Genomic DNA, 19,415 nt, shown 5'->3' on the forward strand with positions numbered 1-19,415 from the left:
CCCTCCCCCCCTTCCTCCCTCCCCTCCCCTCCCCCCCCCCCTCCCTCGACCCCTCCATCTCCCCTACCCCCTCCCTCCCCTCCCCCCGTGGAGGGTCCTGACGGCCGCGCCAATCTCATCCATTTCATGGGCTGATTTACATTATGAAATGCAATTTCAAGTAGGAAAATATGAAATTTTCGAAGTGGATTCACAATTCGAGTATGAAGCTGAGTACCCAATGTACTATGTGGACAGAGCAGAAGGTTTAATACTTGTCTATACGAATCAAGTTCGGCCCAACACATATCGAGTGCCAATCAAGTACTTGGACCAATGGTCCAATACTACTGAAGTCATTCCTCAACAAGCGCAGGTCACTTTGAAAAAGCTTAAGGATGCATATACATCCATCTACCATAAGTATATGGGAAAAATGGATGAGATGCAATCCCAAAAGATAGCCATCTCCAAGCTTGAACTCCAATTGCTAGTGCAAAACAATGAGGCAATGGAAGACACCACAAATGAAGTCACACTACAATGCACAATGGTGGTGTACTAAGAGCTTGTGGCCACTCTACAAGTAGAAGATCATCTCAGAGCATGAGTGCTTATCCAGTGGAAACAACTCCAACTCAAGATCATACCTGCTCACCCAAACATCAAATGGAAACATTCCTTGGGGCAAAAACTCTATTCAAAATTTGCCAAGACTTGTCCAAAGATGAAAAAAATACCTTCTGCCTGTCCACACATGCCGGGTTTACTACACTCAGGACAGATGCTTTCATCGCATATGTATGCCTCATGGGTAGCCCTACCCTCAAGGTCATTGGTGGTTTGTTGCCATTGCTACAAAAGCCATCACTATTATCTACAGGGCATGACATAACCAACATCCCACCATTACGGCTGATGATCCCATCGCACCAACAAAAAGAAGTCTCGGAGGATGACATGGCCTCTCACATCTAACTTCCTAAACTTCTTCCCTTCTCTTGCTAATCCTACCTCCGAGGATTATCAAGTTGCTCAAACCATTTGCCCAGTTCTTCCCTCCCTCCCATCTGATTCCCCTCCCCATAACTAACACTCTTCCATATTACTCACCCATGTCCCTAGATTCTCTCCATGCCCCACCATCACCTTCGACACTACTTGTGCTACCATCAGCAAAAAATGACCCAATATTTGATTTTAAATATCAAGATCTAGATAATCCAATTCGCACTCCCATGTCAAATTTCAATGATGGGTATGATTTTGACGTAATACCACTTCCTAGTAACCCCATCAAGAATTTTTGGAACAAATATCCTGATATGAAAACTCGAGGTGGATGGAACCTGGACAAGTTCCCTAACAACCTTCATTAGCACCAAATTAGTAAAGCTTGGATCAGCAAGTTGGATCCCCAACCTGATCAGTGGCACCGCCCCAAGCTCTTTGATGTAATCTTCTTGAAAGAATACCTCCATGCCTCAGAACCCATCCCAAGTTAGACTATGTAGTTCCATGGTGGCCCATATGGGAGGCCAACATACACACTTTGGGTGAGGTTCACACCATTAATTGGCCAATGAAGCCTTGATTACTCCAACCATGATAATGCACATTCCTTTCATACAAATATGCATGATGTTTGCTTACCACACTTAAGCCTTCATTACTCCAACCATGATGATGCACGTTCCTTTCATACAAACATATGTGATGTTTGCTTACCACACTTAAACCTATCTCTCTCACCGGAATATGACCCAAGGTCCAAATCTACACTTATAGAGAGGATGAGGGAGAGGGAAAAGAGAGGGAAATTTGAATTTTTAAGGGTTTGGTGGCTTATATATTGACCTCCCATAATCCAAAGGATGCTATTCTCCTTCCCCTCCTTCTTTCCTCTCTCCTCTCTCTCTTTGCTTTCCCCTTCCTCTATCCTCTCCCATCTCCTCTCCCTCTCTCTCCCCTCTCCCTCTCTCTTCCCTCTTCTTTCTCTCCCCTTTCCTCTCTCTTCTTCTCTCTTCTCCCTCCCTTCTCCATCTTCTCCTTCCCTTCATTTTCGTCTTTTTGTTCCCCCTTCTCCTCCAAAACACAAAATCGAGCGGCCATGGCCGTGTGCGTTTGCCACCGCAAAAAATTAAAAATTTTATTCTTTTTTTTTTGGGGGGGGAGGGGGGAAGGGGAGTGTGCGGCCATGCCATCCCTCCCCTCTCCCCTTCCCCCCCACTCTCTCTCTTTCTCCCCCCCTTCCCCACCCTCTCTCTGTCCGCTTTCTCCCCCTCCTCTCCGCTCTTATGACCGTGGCCGCACCCTCGCCCCCTCGCCTCTTGCACCCCCCCCTTCCCCTCCCTCCCCCTTCCCACCCCTCCCCTCTTCCTTCCTCACCTCCCCCTTACCCTCTCCTCCCCATCCCCCTTCCCCTCTCTTCCTCACCCTCCCCTCCCCTTCCTCCCCTCCCCCTCCTCTCCCCTTCCCCCTTCCTCACCCTCCCCTTCCCTTCTCTTCCCCCTCCCCTCCCCTTCCTTTCCCTCTCTCTCTCTGCCTCCCCTTCCCCCTCCCTCTCTCTCTCTTTCCCCCTCCCTCCCCTCCGTCAATAGCCGCAACGTGAATCCCACACTAACACGAATGAACTAAATTCCCCATGAGCATGTCTATGCCACATGGACAAGTGTAGTGCACCTGTCCTGCCATATGTATAAATGGCCTTCCATCGATATGCCATGTGGGCAAGTGCAGCATACCCATCTTGTCAAATCACCTTCCATCGAGATGAAACAAAGGCATGTTCGTGACATGCGTGCATGTGGAGCATCCTATGATGCCATATCTCCCAGATTCTAGAGTCTTGAAAATCTCAAAAGGTGTTTATCAATACCGTTATGATATCTTGAAGATTTAAGAGGACTCTTATGGTAAATTAACGTCATGCATGGGCCATACATACATACATTTAAATTAGTTTTATTAATTTAAATTCTTAATCATTTAAGAAAAAGTTAGGTCTCAGTCTCTTCAACATGTTATGTTAAATTCTTCAAATTTCATTTTTTGCAGTTCCAAAAACTTACAAAATTATCTGACTTTCTTGTTTTAATTTGTTTCTTTAAGAGTGGATATTATATTGGACATTGCATAGTCCAAAAATAATGAAATGTGTGTTGAGGGTGGTATCCCATATACCATCAGTAGATGCAATAGTGCCACCGTCCAAATTTGTAAGCCATATTATTGCTTTTGCTATTGGTACTACAATACATATCGGCAATGAACTTGTGTTATAATTTGCTAATACCAACAGCATATGCCATAGTAACAGCGGTAAATAGCCAACTTTTTATTTTTTTAACTGCAAGGTTTTGTTGTCTTTGCATGTGTGAATTCATATATAATATGTTCATGAACATTAATGATGCAAAAAGTCACATGATTATGTGAATATGCAATCCCTAGATGGAGCAAACAATGATTCAAAGTATTAGCTTCAAGATGTAGATACTCCAGAAATGAAATACCCACAAGGTAGATTGATGCAAAGAAAATAGAAAATTTCCATTGCCCGGTAATCTCATTGGATCCTTTTGGAAAAAGTAACCCAACATGAAGTTAAGAGGAGGATAGGATATCACATATATTTCCATGCACATATGCCAAGATCATATCACTCAAGTCATAAGAAAAAAATCGAAGCCACAACTTTCATGGCAGAGACCGAGTTTCTTTGAGAAAGATACCTCCAAAAGGCAAGTACTTCATGAGCTACAGTTCCAAGTCCTATAACTCGAAAAAGAGGTCGTTCATATACAAAGAAAGGGCAAAGAAGAGAAGAGGAAGAACACGAAGAGGATGCGGAGGGTCTTGAAATGGAGTCAGATCTAGAAGCAGAAATGTTATCAATGAAGAACCTAAATCTTCGCTTGAATGAGGCTGTGACAGATGAGGATCCAGGATATATATGAGGCCAGAAGACATATATATACAATAAATATCTTATGATGAGAATCTAATAATTATATCATTCTTATGTTCCATCACTTTATTTTATAGATTTCAATGTACTCAAAATCTATCATCTCACATGTCTCGCATTACGGTCTTGCATCAGCAAGTCTAACTTATATTATATTAAAAGAATATCTCATGATGAGATTCTAATTATTGGTTTTACTTTTTTGAAAGTCTAATTTATTATATACAATTTATTACTAATAAATTGGTTTTACTTTTTTAAAAGTCTAATTTATTATGTACAATAAATATCTTATGATGAGAATCTAATAATTATATCATTCTTATGTTCCATCACTTTATTTTATAGATTTCAATGTACTCAAAATCTATCATCTCACGTGTCTCGCATTACGGTCTTGCATCAGCAAGTCTAACTTATATTATATTAAAAGAATATCTCATGATGAGATTCTAATAATTATATCATTCTTGTGTTCCATCATTTTATTTTATAGATTTCAATGTACTATCACTGTCTTACATGTCTCAAATGTCTCCCATTACGGTCTTGCATCCCATCATTTTATTTTATAGATTTCAATGTACTCACTATCTTACATGTCTCACATGTCTCGCATTACAGTCTTGCATCTAGTCATCTCAGCCTCTACCAATTCTTTATTCTAAATCTTTCATCCCACATTATGAGTCTGTAGTTCTATAAATCCCCTAGTAGTCGTTCATCTTCTATATCTCACCCGCAGCAAACACTTCTTTCACTTTGCTCTTCTTACCTTACTCCTCTCCTCAAGCTTGCTCCTTCCATCTTGCCCGCAGCCTTACCTCCTCTTCTCAAGCATACTCCTTTCATCTTGCCTTACCTCCTCTAGTTACCTTCCTCACTCTCGTTACCTTCCTCACCTAGTTCATCTTCTATATCTCACCCGCAGCAAACACTTCTTCCACTTTGCTCTTCTTACCTTACTCCTCTCCTCAAGCTTGCTCCTTCCATCTTGCCCGCAGCCTTACCTCCTCTTCTCAAGCATACTCCTTTCATCTTGCCTTACCTCCTCTAGTTACCTTCCTCACTCTCGTTACCTTCCTCCTTCGTTTTTATGGATCTTTTTAAGGTAATCGATTCTATCAAGCAAGCCATTAGCAGCATCAAAGTATGGATTATTGAGAACCAAGGAAAGAGAGAGGAGAGAAAGCAAAATCCAGCTCCATATTAACCCAGTACGAGAAGGATGACTTTTGAAAGTTTGTCATGGGGACGACAACACAATGACTCGTCTTAGTTTTTCAAGAAGCTTTGTTGATCATAATATTGAAGCACAAGGTACGAGAATGATGTCATTTCTTTATCAATCTCTCTCTTTGATAATATTCTTAAAGTTTTGAATATGAAGATCGTGCTTATGCAAGGCTAGAGTATAATGTGCACTCTTTGATATGTCCATTGAGTTTTCAGGTGTTCGAGTAAAAGTTGGATACTAGTCTCAATGGCATGCATCGATAATCAGAACTGTTCTTGTGCCAAATGTTGTGTTGATCAAATTGTGGAGGATGAAGCTATAGACGTGAGATCCCTCACTCGTCGACCTCTTTCCTTTATATCTTCCATCAATGTTCACAATAAGGTTACTTTGGATGGCTCCTGGCACAAAGACTGACTGTATCAAAAGGAAGCTAGGTGCCCATGCAACCAAACAAAAGGAAGAAGCCACGTTCAAGTAATCTCTTTTTGGCATCTTGGAAGGGTAGGGTGAAAGGTTTTAGAACCAACGAGGAGATGAAATCAATAAAGGAAATATTGGTTCAACATGTATACATGCATACAAAGCTTGTGTTGCGAGAGAATTATCCAACTTATCTTCCACAACACAGACCAAATTGTAAGTGACTTCATTAAGAATTTATATTTCATAATTAGAGAATTTCTTGAACCTCAATGTCTTTATTTTTATTTTAAGATGTATATCCTTCACCTTATGAGTAGTGGCAGCCTGCCGAATGCATTTTAGGATTCATGGATGTGTTATATGGGTCCATAGGAGAGTTGCAATATCAAGGTAGATCAGTAGCTTAGTTAGCTCAGTCAAGAGTCTTTTTCAATGATCATTTTTACCAACTATTGGATAAAGCCAACACACATGGGGTGTTGAAGAAACTAGCTCTCCTAGCATGGAATACCATTGACTGGCCAATTCCTCATGGTGTTGTAATAGAGTCATATAGAGACAGGTTATTTTTAAAAGTACAACGATCCCTACAGCCATGGATTGCTAGTAGAATCAACAAAATAACTATTTGTATGCCAATAACAGTCTTTGTAGATCTATTCAGTAAATTTTCTATCAAGATTTTCAAGACAATGCTCAATTATAATGCAAATGGTGCTAAAAGAATTCCTTACTTCTTGGATTTGGGACATGAAAACATCCAACCAAGTATACTGTGAGGTTGTGCACAACCAAGTAAACTGTGAGGTTGTGCACAACTCCATTAAACTTAGGTACATGATCAAAATTTCATATTAACATTTTACTATAAACACAGTAGAATGGTTGGGAACCAATTAGTTCCAATGGATCAAGGTTTGGACTCTTTTGGTCCTGAGAATGAAGCACTGGATATCACCATTAATGAGAATGACAATTTATTGGGAATTATATCACTCAGACAATGCTGCACACTCACTCAATTATGCTAGGACATTCAGGTGGAGATAGAGGGTAGTGTTGTAGAAAGATTCTCATTCATCTTGAATAACAAGAAGGTAAACAAAGAGTTGAATATGACTCATTGTTTTTTATTGATTCTTGAATGAATTATTGATTAGCACTACATGTGGACAGGTATTGCAGCAAAGGGAAAGGAGAATTCTATGTAGAGATATACCAAATGGAATTATTGAGATAATTCAAAATTCATGATTACAGGTACAAAATGATTATTTACATAGTATACAATTGTGAGGTACGGGATAAAAATTATACATTATAATGTTAAACAAACGGGAAACAAACTAACGATTCTTAGACAATTAGTTCCATTCAGGAGATGGTGGATGCTATGAAGAGTTGGCATCCAATGCCCAGGATGTTCCTATGAAGAAGGTTGGCCAAGGAGCTTCTGTTGTGCCTTTTCCTCATCCACCACCTTCTCTTCCATGTTCTGATCTCGCCTTTGCTCTAGTAGTTGAACCTTTCGAGGCTCATATTGTTGGAATAAGAGAAGCTCTATAATAGTTTTGGCTCTAAAGTTACAGCCATAATCAGCATTGTAACTATATTTTTTATCATTTACAAAAACAATGGAGACTTAGTTTCTTTGGTATTGTAACAATTTGTCATTAAAAGTTTGTAATAGATACATCTATATTCATGAGTCAAGTCTCTCTCTCTCTCTCTCTCTCTCTCTCTCTCTCTCTCTCTCTCTCTCTCTCTCTCTCTCGCTCTATGGATTACAAGCTAGACTCTAGCATAAAGATGAATTTCATTAAACATCATTATGCATTATAAACTTCCAAGAGTACAATGTGCCTCAACTCAACTAGGAGGCCCTGAAGTAGTTAAAGGATTCTCGAGTCCAAGCTCAATAAATGGATGGGGAAGGGGCTCACGATCCTTAGGTCCAGGATCAGTAGTTTGAGGGGCTGTGATGAGGGTCCTCATGTCCAAGTTCAGTGGATTGTGGAGGCATCTGGACTTGTTTCATAACAATAAAGTGTAACTTGCAATCATGCAAATTATTTATGGTTCTGAGATTGGTTATCAGGGGGAAAATAATGGAAAATAGCACCAATTTGAAAAATAACATAAAACCTACTTTAATCTCTCTTTTTTTTAGTAGATGAATTTAAAAAACAAAATATATACATTTTCACATTTTAAATAAAAAATTACGTAATTAAAAAATTTTAAAATGCATTTGAAATTTTGAAATATTTTATAATTACATTACATTTTCCTATAAACTAAAAAAATATAAAAGCTACTTTAAACTCTTATTTTCTTTTTTTTAATAGATGATTTCTAAAAACAAAATTTAAACGTTATATTTAATTCAAAACTTCAGTTATATTTTTTTCTTTATAGATGATTTTAATAAACAAATTATATACTTTTTCACATTTAAATAAAAACTTCACTAACTTAAATAACATAAAAGTTACCTTAAACTCTTATTTTCTTTTTTTTTCAAAGATCATTTTTAAAAATAAAATTTAAATGTTTTTTTATTTAAATAAAAATAGCACTAATTTAAAAAATAACTTTAATCTCTTTTTTTTTAAAGATGATTTTAAAAAACAAAATATTTACATTTTCACATTTTAAATAAAAAATTACATAATTCTTAAAAAAAAACTTTAAAATGCATTTGAAATTTAGAAATATTTTATAATTATTCCTATAAACTAAAATTTAAATAAATTTTTGCAAAAAAAGAAAGCTATATAAAAAAAACCTTACCTGGGCTCTCCCGCTCTGTCGGTCACTCTCCATTGCTACCGCAATTCCGTTGACCTCCTGCAAATCCAAAATCGGTCGATGACGAGGAGCTCGATCGAGGTATGAAGAATGAGGGGGGGTCCCTCTCTTTATATAAGAAAATTTAGGGTTTCCCTACCTCGATCGAGGTATTTCACATGCAACATACATATCGATCCATCATACCTCGATCAAGGTATAGACATGCCACGATACCTCGATCGAGGTATTTTACATGCCATATATACATCGCTTCGTCATACCTCTATACCTCGATCAAGGTATTTGACATGCCCCATACACATCGGTACATCTACCTCGATCGAGGTATGGACCTGCCACGATACCTCGATCGAGGTATGTCAGTAGCCAGCCGGATGCCACATATCCTGCCATGATACCTTGATCGAGGTATGTCAGCAGCCAGCCGAATGCCACATATCTCGATTGACGTATTCAACATGCGGCCAAGTCATCGGTCCAGCATACCTCGATTGAGGTATGTCAACTGCTCTGTCGGATGGCACATACCTCGATCGAGGTATAGCTGGGCATGCCACAATACCTCGATCGAGGTATAGATGGATTGCCACGATACCTCGAGCGAGGTATAGGTGGCATGCCAGGAGACCTCGATCGAGGTATAGGCTCGGTTCGATGAAAAAGTCCAGGACCTCGATCGAGGTATCGGCTTGGCTCGGTTGTCCTCGTGTGTGATTTTCATTGGAGATAATACCTCGATCAAGGTATTGCAGACCGAAGCAAAACCTTTGTATTTTCACTCGAGCGGGTGTCACACTCACCCGAAAGTGGTCCAGAAGTGGACACCCTTAGCTTGCTACCTCCCTATGGCAAGCTTGCGGCATATCGAGATCCGTGCATGCAAGAAACTCCGTGATATATACTAATGACTCTTGCACAAGCCATCCCTCTGCCATGCTTGCTTCTGGTCTTGCTCTTTGTCTTACAAATCCCTTCAAAGTTTTCATAAACCGCTTGAGAAAAAACATCCATCGACTATGAACAGTACCTGTAATAGCCACCTCATCAACTATGTGCACAAGCAAGTGGACTTGAGTTGTCATAATGCTCGAGGGAAAGTGCTTCTCAAGCAAGCATATAGCTTCGATGGATTCCACCCTAGCCTTCTCGATGCTCGATACGGAGATCTCTTTTTGAGATATCCACCTATTTCACATGCCCATGTAAGATATTTTCATCATCAGTCTACAGATTAATTAGCTTAAATTGAAGAAAATGCAATCAATGCGATTTGATAGTAAGCATACCTCACAATACCACTGATCTTGAATATAGCATTTCTAACATCTTCTTGTAAGCACCCTTTTATTGTAATTTGGAGGATGAACTATCAGAGCAACAAAGAAGTCATGTCAACAATATAACATAATCATAATTACGCTAACGCATCATGATTATCGGTACACTAATTCTACAACTTAGAATACCTGTAAGACCTTGTGCCAATCGTGGGACTTGAGCCCACTAAGCTTATTGCCCTTTGAAAATGCTCCTTCCAAGCAACACATGTACCCTATTGGTGTTTGAAAAGAGGCAATGTCTGCCTTGATCGCTGCCTCCTCCCTTGTAGAGAGGATCCATGTTGCTTTCGAAAGGACAACTTTTCCCGAAGCACACACTTGGGGCCACAAACGAGACATCCTATTCATAGCGCACAAGTCTTCTTGCACTCCTCTCGAGTCTTTGGAACCAACCAAGTGTGCCCAAATAGTAGCCCCCACATTCTTGAAGATATGCATGGGATCCAAGAGATGATTGATTTGTAACTGACCCCAATAAGGAAGCTCATGAAAGATCGATAGCCTCTTCATACCAGGAGGACGTTCCTCTCCATTCGCCCTCCAAGCTTGAATCCAATCACTTGCCTTCAAATATGATGGTGGTGGATCAAGTTGACCTCCACGTGAGAGATGGTCCAGCGGAAGGTATCGAGCATGACCTTCATAAACATTTTTCCTCATATGTTTGGAGTATTGTGCAAGCGATTTCAAACCTGGTCCACAAACAAGACAAGCATGGTACCCAGTTGTAACAAGTCTTGCACGTGTGCATGAATGTGTTAGTATAAGACATGCGTGCGAAAGAGAGTCATAAAAGCATAATCCTATATTATACTTGTAGAGACACAACCACGTACCTGTGCACTCTCCATATCTTGGGTAGTCATGCATGGTCCACATCAAGATACCCCTGACCAAAATATCATTGGTATGTCTAGGAGCTCTAGAAATATCAAAGACCCACACTCCTCTCCATAATATCTGTAACTCCTCTATCAAAGGTGCCAGGTACACATCCATATTTTTTGCCTTGTACTTCCCTGGCACAAGTAGTGCACGTGGGGGCCGCTCGAGGGTATCCTGCAGCACCTAGCAGAGGCTGATACAGGAGTTCAGGAGAGGCAGCCAGTCTGGGAGATTATTAGCAGCATCGCAGGGTGGCACATTTGGACCTCGCGTTGCGCGCAGATCCTCAGTGGCACCTCCTTATCGACTGCCCAGATCATGACTGATATTTGGAGCGAGATTATTCATACCCTCAGAGGCCAATGGGACCAGATTCAGGGAGATTCCCGGGCCGGTCGGGAGAAGCGGAGACGCTTCCTCCGGGCTTGGGACACACAGGGCCTCTTCTTCGAGCAGACTTCGCAGGGCCTTCAATGGCGCTACTCACCACCCCGATGGCTGTTCATTCACACTCGCCTTATCCCTCCGTGAGAGAGAGATTTAATTTTTTGTTACCTTTTAGGGCTGTGTCCGATTCGTGAACACAGCCTGTCAGCTACAAGCTGACCTTTTGTATCTTGCTCTCGAAGTAATATAATTAGCACTGTTTTTTCGGCAAAAAAAAAGGGTAGGAGTCTAGCTACTACCCAAACAGGAGGGCTTCCCATCAAGCACTCATATAGAAGTATCACATCAGGCTTTAACTGTATGAGATTTGCATGCACTGGGATAAAGAACACATTTCTCTCATCCTCATCCATCTACAGGCATAGATCTTGGAGAGTCTTTGTGCTCACTGACCTGGTCCCATCAAGACCAAATACTGCATGTAGCATCTTGAGTTGCAAGTGTTTCCACTAAATGTGTATTCTTCCTTCAAGGTGATCCTCTTACTCGAGAACTACAACAAGATCTTGGTATAATGTAATGATGCCCTACAGCAACAGATCTTGTGTTGACTCCTTCGTATTGTCATCGGCTTGACTCAAGAGTTGAAGTTCCAATTTGGAAATTATTGCCTTTTGACTTTGTAGCTCTATGCACTTTTTTTTATACTTAGCCAGTGTTGAGGTGTGTGCAAGCTTTAGACTATTGAAATGTTGAGCTTCTTTTGGCTGCCCTAGCAAATTTTCAGTAAGCATGCAAAGTTGGAGCATCTATTGTCCAGTTTTGCTTTGGCATTAACAATTGTCTCTCTTGATGTTATGCATTCCTTCTCTAGTGCTTGAGGTTGTGCTGCAACTCATTCTTCCAAGGGTCCTTTTGCATGCACAAGTGGTGGACAAGGTTTGTCTGCATCCACAAGTCATGGAGTAGATAATGTAAACTTAGACATAGAGCTTGTTATAGACCTTGCCCTAGAGCAAAATGAGATTCAAGTCATCCATCCTACTCATGCACACCCTTCCTCTACCTATAATCTAGATGAGGTAGTAGCCTAGCCACACCTTGTATCGATCGATCCAATAACTAGTGAGGGTGAGGAATACCTCCCCCTTAATTATGTGTTGGAAGAGACTAGGCTTCGAGAGGATGAGGCACCATTCTAGCTCTCAAACAATGCATGTGAGGATGTCATTGACGTTGGTGCTCCCATCGATCCAATAATCCATGATATTGCACGCTTCGATGACTTGAGCCTCACCGATTTTAAGTCCATCCTTCTTACACAGAAGGCAATCAAGGAGGCGCCAGAGTATGAGATTTTCGAGGATGAATTTTGAGATTTGCAGAGGTCTTTGCTCAAGGACAATGATGAAAAAGCTGGCACCTCCATTCCTCATCAATCTCGCAATGCACCACCAAAAAAGGGGGTCAAGTTTGTGGATACTCTTTATGATGAGGCAAAAAATTTATGAACTTTGCTAAGGTTTAGGATTAATTATCATATTGCTTTCATTGTTTGTTTTCATTTTCAATCAGTATCCTCTACATTTCTATCTGTTCTATTCTTGCATAGAAAATACCTACTCTGTCTTTAGCCGGCAATGCGTAAAATTAGGGTTTCATGATACCAAACCTTAACTTAGTATTTTCTCCTAGTTTTTTACACATATCTATGTGCATACAACAAAATAGCATGTGCAAATAGGCCTTGGAAGTAGCAAATCAGGATTTGGTGCTTCTAGGGCCTATTTGCACATGCTATTTGTTGTATGCATATAGATGCCTATGGGAGCTGGTGGATTGAATTAAAATGAAAAATATTAAAATCATCTAGGTTTAGGATTTTGAGAAATTTTCATCGATGGTGGTTATTTCTAGGATAGTTTGTGGCTCAACAAATATGCTATGTGCAAGGGTAGAAGAAGCAGAGATCTTCTAGGGGAGTGATGGCATCAATCGGTCCCTACATTGGCACAGTGACTCCACACATTTTGGTCTTCCATTGCCATTTTTCCCCGTATGGAAAGTTAAAGATAATGAATCTTAGGGTCGTTAGTCGAATGCTAAAGATGAAGGCCATAGGTCGCACTACGGATCGTGTGGTTCTGGTTAAGCATAATGTTGCTTTATTTTTGTTCTCAAACACACGGTTTGGACCCCTTCACAGTGACATAGCCATTGCAGGCCTAGCTATTGTCAATGATCCCCAAGCCATTGAGAATGAAATTGTTAAACCCTTCTTTCTCTGACAAGCTAAAGAGGTTACAACATCTAGCAAGAAGAAGCATAGGCTAGAGTAATATGTGCCCTATGGGTTGATTGATGTAATATCTCTTGGAATCAATGAAGACTTCATTTTTTGAATTGTTTTCTTTCTTTGTCTCTCAATATTGTTTCCATTGTTTAAATTGCACAAAGTCATACACTGCAAATCATGTGGGGAAAAAGTAGCTTTGTTATATTGAAAGGAGGAAGATACAATATCGAGATCACCAAAGGCATACTACACTCATCAAACCTATCACCCAAGGCATAGTATAAAAAACACCCAAGTATCTTTGCCTCATCTAAAGCATACAATGACTTACATATCCTTTACGGTCATAGTGACCTGGGATTTGTTGTACTCATGGTGGGCATGGACGAGGTGTCTGCTATTGCTGTGCAACCCCCCCCTCATGTGGAGATTTCTGAGTTGCTACCTTGCAATGGAGTTGCTCGTTCAGCTAATGCTGCTTCACCCTCTGCTCCATGCATTGCTGTAGTGCTTTCTTGCTCTCTTCTTCACTGACATGACCCGTTCACAGAGAGGTTGGTGTAAGACATCCTTGAAATTTTCAATGCTAATGTTCAAGATCAAGTTTCACGTGCCATGGGACGCAATACCTATTGTATTGGCTAGATTCTCGATCCTGAGACTCACACAAGAGATTTTGTTTTAAGTTATCAAAGTTTATTTCCATGTTTATAAGACTTTTTTTTTAACCCTACTATGTAGAGAAATATTTAACTCTTCCCAATACTTTAAAACTCAAATTGGACAAAGTACAAAGCAAACACGAATAACACAAGAGAAGAGAGCTCCCTTGAAATAAATGCTCCTCTCGTTAGATCTGTGTCACCACCCAAGTCCCTTATAACTTTCATGATGCTCCTTTGACTATAAAAATCACTGCAAATCAGAAAAACTAGAAAGCATACACAAAATAACACTAAAACAGTTATGATAGAAGGAGAAGAGAGCTCCCTTGAAATAAAACCTCTCTTTAGATCGTGTAGTCCACCCAAGTCCATTCTAAGGGTGTTTACACACTAGAGCCCCCCATGCCCACCCATTGATCATTCAATGCATCTAGGCCGTGGTCTTGACGTGGGCAAGCAATCTTGCCCATCCATGATCGATGGGCAATGCCCATCGTGCACAAGTCTATAAACACTCTAACTTTCATGATGCTCCTTTGACTTTAATATTACTTGAATTTCCAAACCCCGGACTCTAATTGTTATCCCTATTACTCCTAAGGCCTATATATGTATGAGGATTCAGGAAACTTGTCGCCCACGAACTAGTTTGAACAAAAGACATTGATTACATAGTGCCAATAGTAGATGATCATCCTCCGCTATGCAATCTTGGTAGACATCCATGCTCCATCATGCAATCTTAGTGCAGCCATCAACAGATTCTTACCACCTTGCTCAATGCAAATATCAAGCAGGTTGTCACAAGATCTGCACCAAACATCAAGCAAGTAGTAGACAAGATGCAATTCGTTGCAGTTCCATCCAATTTTCTGAGCTTCAGTGAAATATCACAGATGCACATGCAGATGTCAACTTGGTGCACGAGGGCAAGAAACCACCCAGACTATATACCATGCACGAATAGTAAATCATCAACTCTTGTGCATATTCGTGATACCTACCTTCATGTGTGCTGATCCCTGTTGCCCTAGAACCTCCTTTCTACACATAGCATCCCGTCAAGTGGCAACTCCTTATGCTTCTCCTCGTGCCCCTCTAAAGGGAATACCATTAACCAATACAGCCTATTAGTTATCCCTAGGCAATTATCAACTTATAACCAATACACATCCAAGCATAAGGAAATCTTAGGAAGCCCTAGTCCCCTTGCACCCCTCATCAAGCACATGGACAGAACCTTGTCTTTGACCATTAGATTGACCTTGTAACTTGCAAATGAAACATAAACCACACCATGGTTTTATACATAAAATCAAACCGATATGAACATCAATTTACACACGAGTTACAGCAAACCATATTATGGTCTCTCTAAAGACTTCTGTCAACCGGTCCATCAGAGGTCATGCAAAATTCAAACTGGATTAACAGCAAAATGTGACATTCAAATGAGAATCTTGGTTCACCAAATGTGACTATTTGTTATGTGGTACCGCAATCCTAGGTCGTAACAGGCTCAATGATTTTTCAATGCCTTGCATAGCTCTTTGCAAAGAATCAAAAGAGGCAGCATACGAGATGCAAATACAGTTAGGATCACAGAATACATTGCCTGGGACAAGCGCCACCTGGCAATATCCAGAAAGCTTATTGATCATCAAAAGCAAAAAAACTAAACACCAACTAATTATCGACAGCAGAAATGATTGTTATAGAAACTAAACATCAACATTGAAACATGCTCATATCATATAAGGATTTCAGAGCCATATATTTCTGTCCTTGACATCATTTCTTAAAGAGATGCCCCCAAAACATCACTTGATAAAACCACTAATCAGGAACAAACAAATATCTGAAACTTCATTGGGTTGACCAGAAACTGCAAAATAAGGCATTTTTCACTTACATGAGCTTTCTCCAATATGAATTGACAGAAAGTCTCAGCATCATGAACTACACCAAACCCATCATCTTCTGTTCCATACTAAGCACTGATATCTGGGAACAAATAGAAAGCACCCTGAAAATACAACAATCATCAGATGAGACACTTCACTAATGGTATTGAATTGAAACCTTCTGATCAGACTGGAAAAACCAATCCTGACAACTAATAAGTATTTTTGGTTTGTTAGAAGTGCAATAAAGATACATGCAGTCAATTTCTGAGATTATGTTCAGTAGGTCTGTAAAGTTATGTGACATATACATTGAAAGCAGTGAATCAGAAGAGATATTTAGACTCCATATCATAATGAGATTATTTCTTCATTGCACAAGCTGAAATTCTTCATTCTAGGGTCTTGAACATCTCAAAGGCAGACCATCCACCCCAAACATGCATAGCTGAACAATCTTGATGCAACAAAATTACTAGTGGTAATGATGCAACTACTAATGCCAGAACAGCAAGTTGTGCGATTAGTTCTAGATTCACCATCTACCTACTCATCCTCAGAATGTGTGAACTTTACTGAGGCTTGAAGAGCCACCGCTGAACAGTTCACACAGTAAACTGGATTCATTGTAATATATATCTCTTTCTTATTAGGTGCTTCCTTAGCATTTTAGTGGCAAAGGCCACTAATTACATGCTCATGCAATCTCTTCAATTCTCTTATTGAACAAACATGAATGATATTAACTCTAAGGATGGTGTACTTAAGAAAATGTGTCAAGACTTGTAATCCTATACTGTCATCTTAACACTAAAAGATTATTGAATGCGCACATCTGCAACATTGTGGAAAGAACTGATAAAGGATTCAAATAAGCTTTTACTAAGGGTGCATTCTTTGAATGCAGTAATGCATGAGCTGCACAAGAATCATCCATGTGCCTTTGCATGCCCTATTCAAGATATCTTCGCATTCATAGCATTAACCCAACGACCTTAGCATAAATCACACCTTTGGAGATGGGCAAGCTCTTCTTTTAGAAGCTCTCCCATGAGTGTCGCAGTTTTGTTACGTCAACCATAATTGTAGAATCCTATGGCTTAGTTATGGAAAGGCAGAAACCATCGGGGCTTGATGGTGTTGGCAGTGCCATCAGGCTAGAGCCTAGGGGCAATGCTAGGCCTAGAGGCAATAAGTTTTGGTATGGAATTACTAAGGTCCCAAGAGGGCATGGAATCACCAAGGTCCAAACTTAAGACACATGGCACTCAGCTAGGTTCCATGTGGCAACATTGGGTTCAGAGAGAATTCTACATACTTTCAAAGAAAATTACCAAAGAAAAAAGACACACGAGAGCAAGGAGCCAACGCTTGGAGGCAGCTAAATTTCGAGGCTGGGTGGTGGTATTGAAATCAGAAGCCTTCTATGCTATCCAGAGATGTGACATTGGTATCAAAAGCCAAGGCGATATGACACTCTCATGCTCTTAATAAATTCGACATTTGCAATTCCACTAACATTCATAGTCAAAGTGACCCCATGCATAATGCTCCTTCTTCACCTCAAAACTACAGCTTTGGTCGGTAGCTGCATGCCCGTCGTACGTCATAAGACCTTATCTTATTCCACGATCTGTGTATTTGCATTGAGCATGGTGAAAGAGCTTAGTTGTAGAATCAAAGGGGCTCATAACCAAAGGAAAACAATATTTGATTAGGAGGAGCCACCATCAACTTGCTCCATGCTATCGTTGACTTGTATATAGAAGTGAAGGAACATGGTGGAGAGCGAGAGAGAGAGGGTAAGCTAGGGAGAGAGAAGATAATACTCAAATGGAAACATAATGAAATTGAAAGGAAACAGAAATGAGCAATAGACCAAAATGGAAAGACTCACATTGATAAGCTTGATGTAGACTCCTTGATGTGTGTTGATGTGACACACAAGTACAATCATATATATATAGGATAGACACACACTAGAATACCAAAGTGTATATGGGATATCTCCCAATATGACACGTGGCACTCACACATAAGACTCTACTAGAACTCCTAGTAGAACACATTAAACACACTCAACTTGACTTCATGTTCTAACACACCCCCATAAAGGAAAGGTGAGGGACTACTGGAATGGAACCAAGAACAAAACACGACAATGACGGACTACTAATCTGTGCACCGCAAGTAACTCAGAGGCTAAAGTTTAAGCATGTTCAAAGGTTGATCCAAGAACTCTCATAGCTTGAGAGTCAACATGACTCAAAGGCTCATGTCTTAGCATGGCTACATGACCAGCTCATAGGTCTAGAAATACACTAACATCCTGGAACTCGGCCAGGCCTGATAAAGAGACCCTATCAAAACCAATACATGGCTCCTGCAATACATCCCCATCCTGGCTCCAAAATAGGGTGACATGGAGCCACATACCATAGATAGCAAAACATCATTTTAGGAGGACTATCCAAGGCTGAGAACCTTTAAAGAGATTATTAGATTCAATTTTTGGGGAACTACCCAGGCAGAGTACCCATATACATCAAGCTCGTGGACATATTTTAGAAGACATATTCATCATCCTTATCTACCTCCTGAGGAAAGGATAGATTTCAGAGATGAGCAGTGAGAGCAAAAGTTGGTGTTGGAGTGTCTTCTTCTTCTTCTTCACTACTGGTAGTTGCATCCAAACTAGCATGCTCCGTGGATTGTTGTTTGGCAAGCTTCTGAAAACAATGGTTTTTTGTATGGCCAAGCTTCTTACAATACGTACATTTGAAAGGTTTGAATGGCTTCTTACCCTTGGAATATAATGCTTGCTCCTCATGGACATCCTTGTGCCTTCGTTCATGATAGAGAAGCATTGCAACCATTTCATCAAAGGACATATCCCGTGCTACACAAGGCGTTGGTATGATATCACGATACGGAGGAATATCCTCAATGCTGGAAAGGAGGACAGCCACTTGATCATCTTCCCCAATAAGATGACGGCATTCTTGAGGCGTGAATAGCAGCAGCAACACTCTTCAAGTAGGTCGTTTCTTCAAAAATGGGCTACAAATGAGGTCATTTTTAGGGCGACCGGTAGTAGAACATCTTCATAATAGTAAGCAACTATTTCCTTCACAAAAATGCCCCCAAAACATCAAAAAGTCGTCACACATTGGTAGATATCTATAATGCAAGTCTTCTTAATTTCACACCCCTCTATAGTAGCCCAGAGGGGGTTATCAGCCTCACATATAATGAGGGCGAGCTCGTAGCCATGGTGAACATAATAAGGAAGAAGTCTTTTCCCCCTGACAAGACGCTGTATACTAGAACATGTAAGCCCACTCAAGATTCCCACGACCAAGATTCAAGATGTTAAAATAACTCCATGTGCCATCCTCCCACCCCATTCCCACTCCCACCCCCATCCTCCCACCCCACCTCCCCCATTCCCACTCCCTCTCCCACTCCCATGCCCACGCCCATTCTCCCACCTTCCCCATTCCCACTTCCTC

The 19,415-nt window shown here is 40.5% G+C and overlaps 1 protein-coding gene and 1 pseudogene across 1 annotated transcript in view; both read left to right on the top strand.

Moving 5' to 3' along the window:
• The window catches only part of LOC147892820 (uncharacterized), a 132,655-nt gene that overhangs the window by 102,773 nt on the left and 10,467 nt on the right, over positions 1-19,415 (top strand). The gene's annotated exons all lie outside the window — the stretch shown is intronic.
• Positions 5,433-6,866, top strand: LOC147892824 (uncharacterized; annotated as a pseudogene).

The sequence above is a fragment of the Dipteris shenzhenensis genome, chromosome 16, assembly GCF_047967505.1.
Source record: "Dipteris shenzhenensis isolate YYH24624 ecotype China chromosome 16, Dip_SZ_1.0, whole genome shotgun sequence".
NCBI lineage: Eukaryota > Viridiplantae > Streptophyta > Polypodiopsida > Gleicheniales > Dipteridaceae > Dipteris > Dipteris shenzhenensis.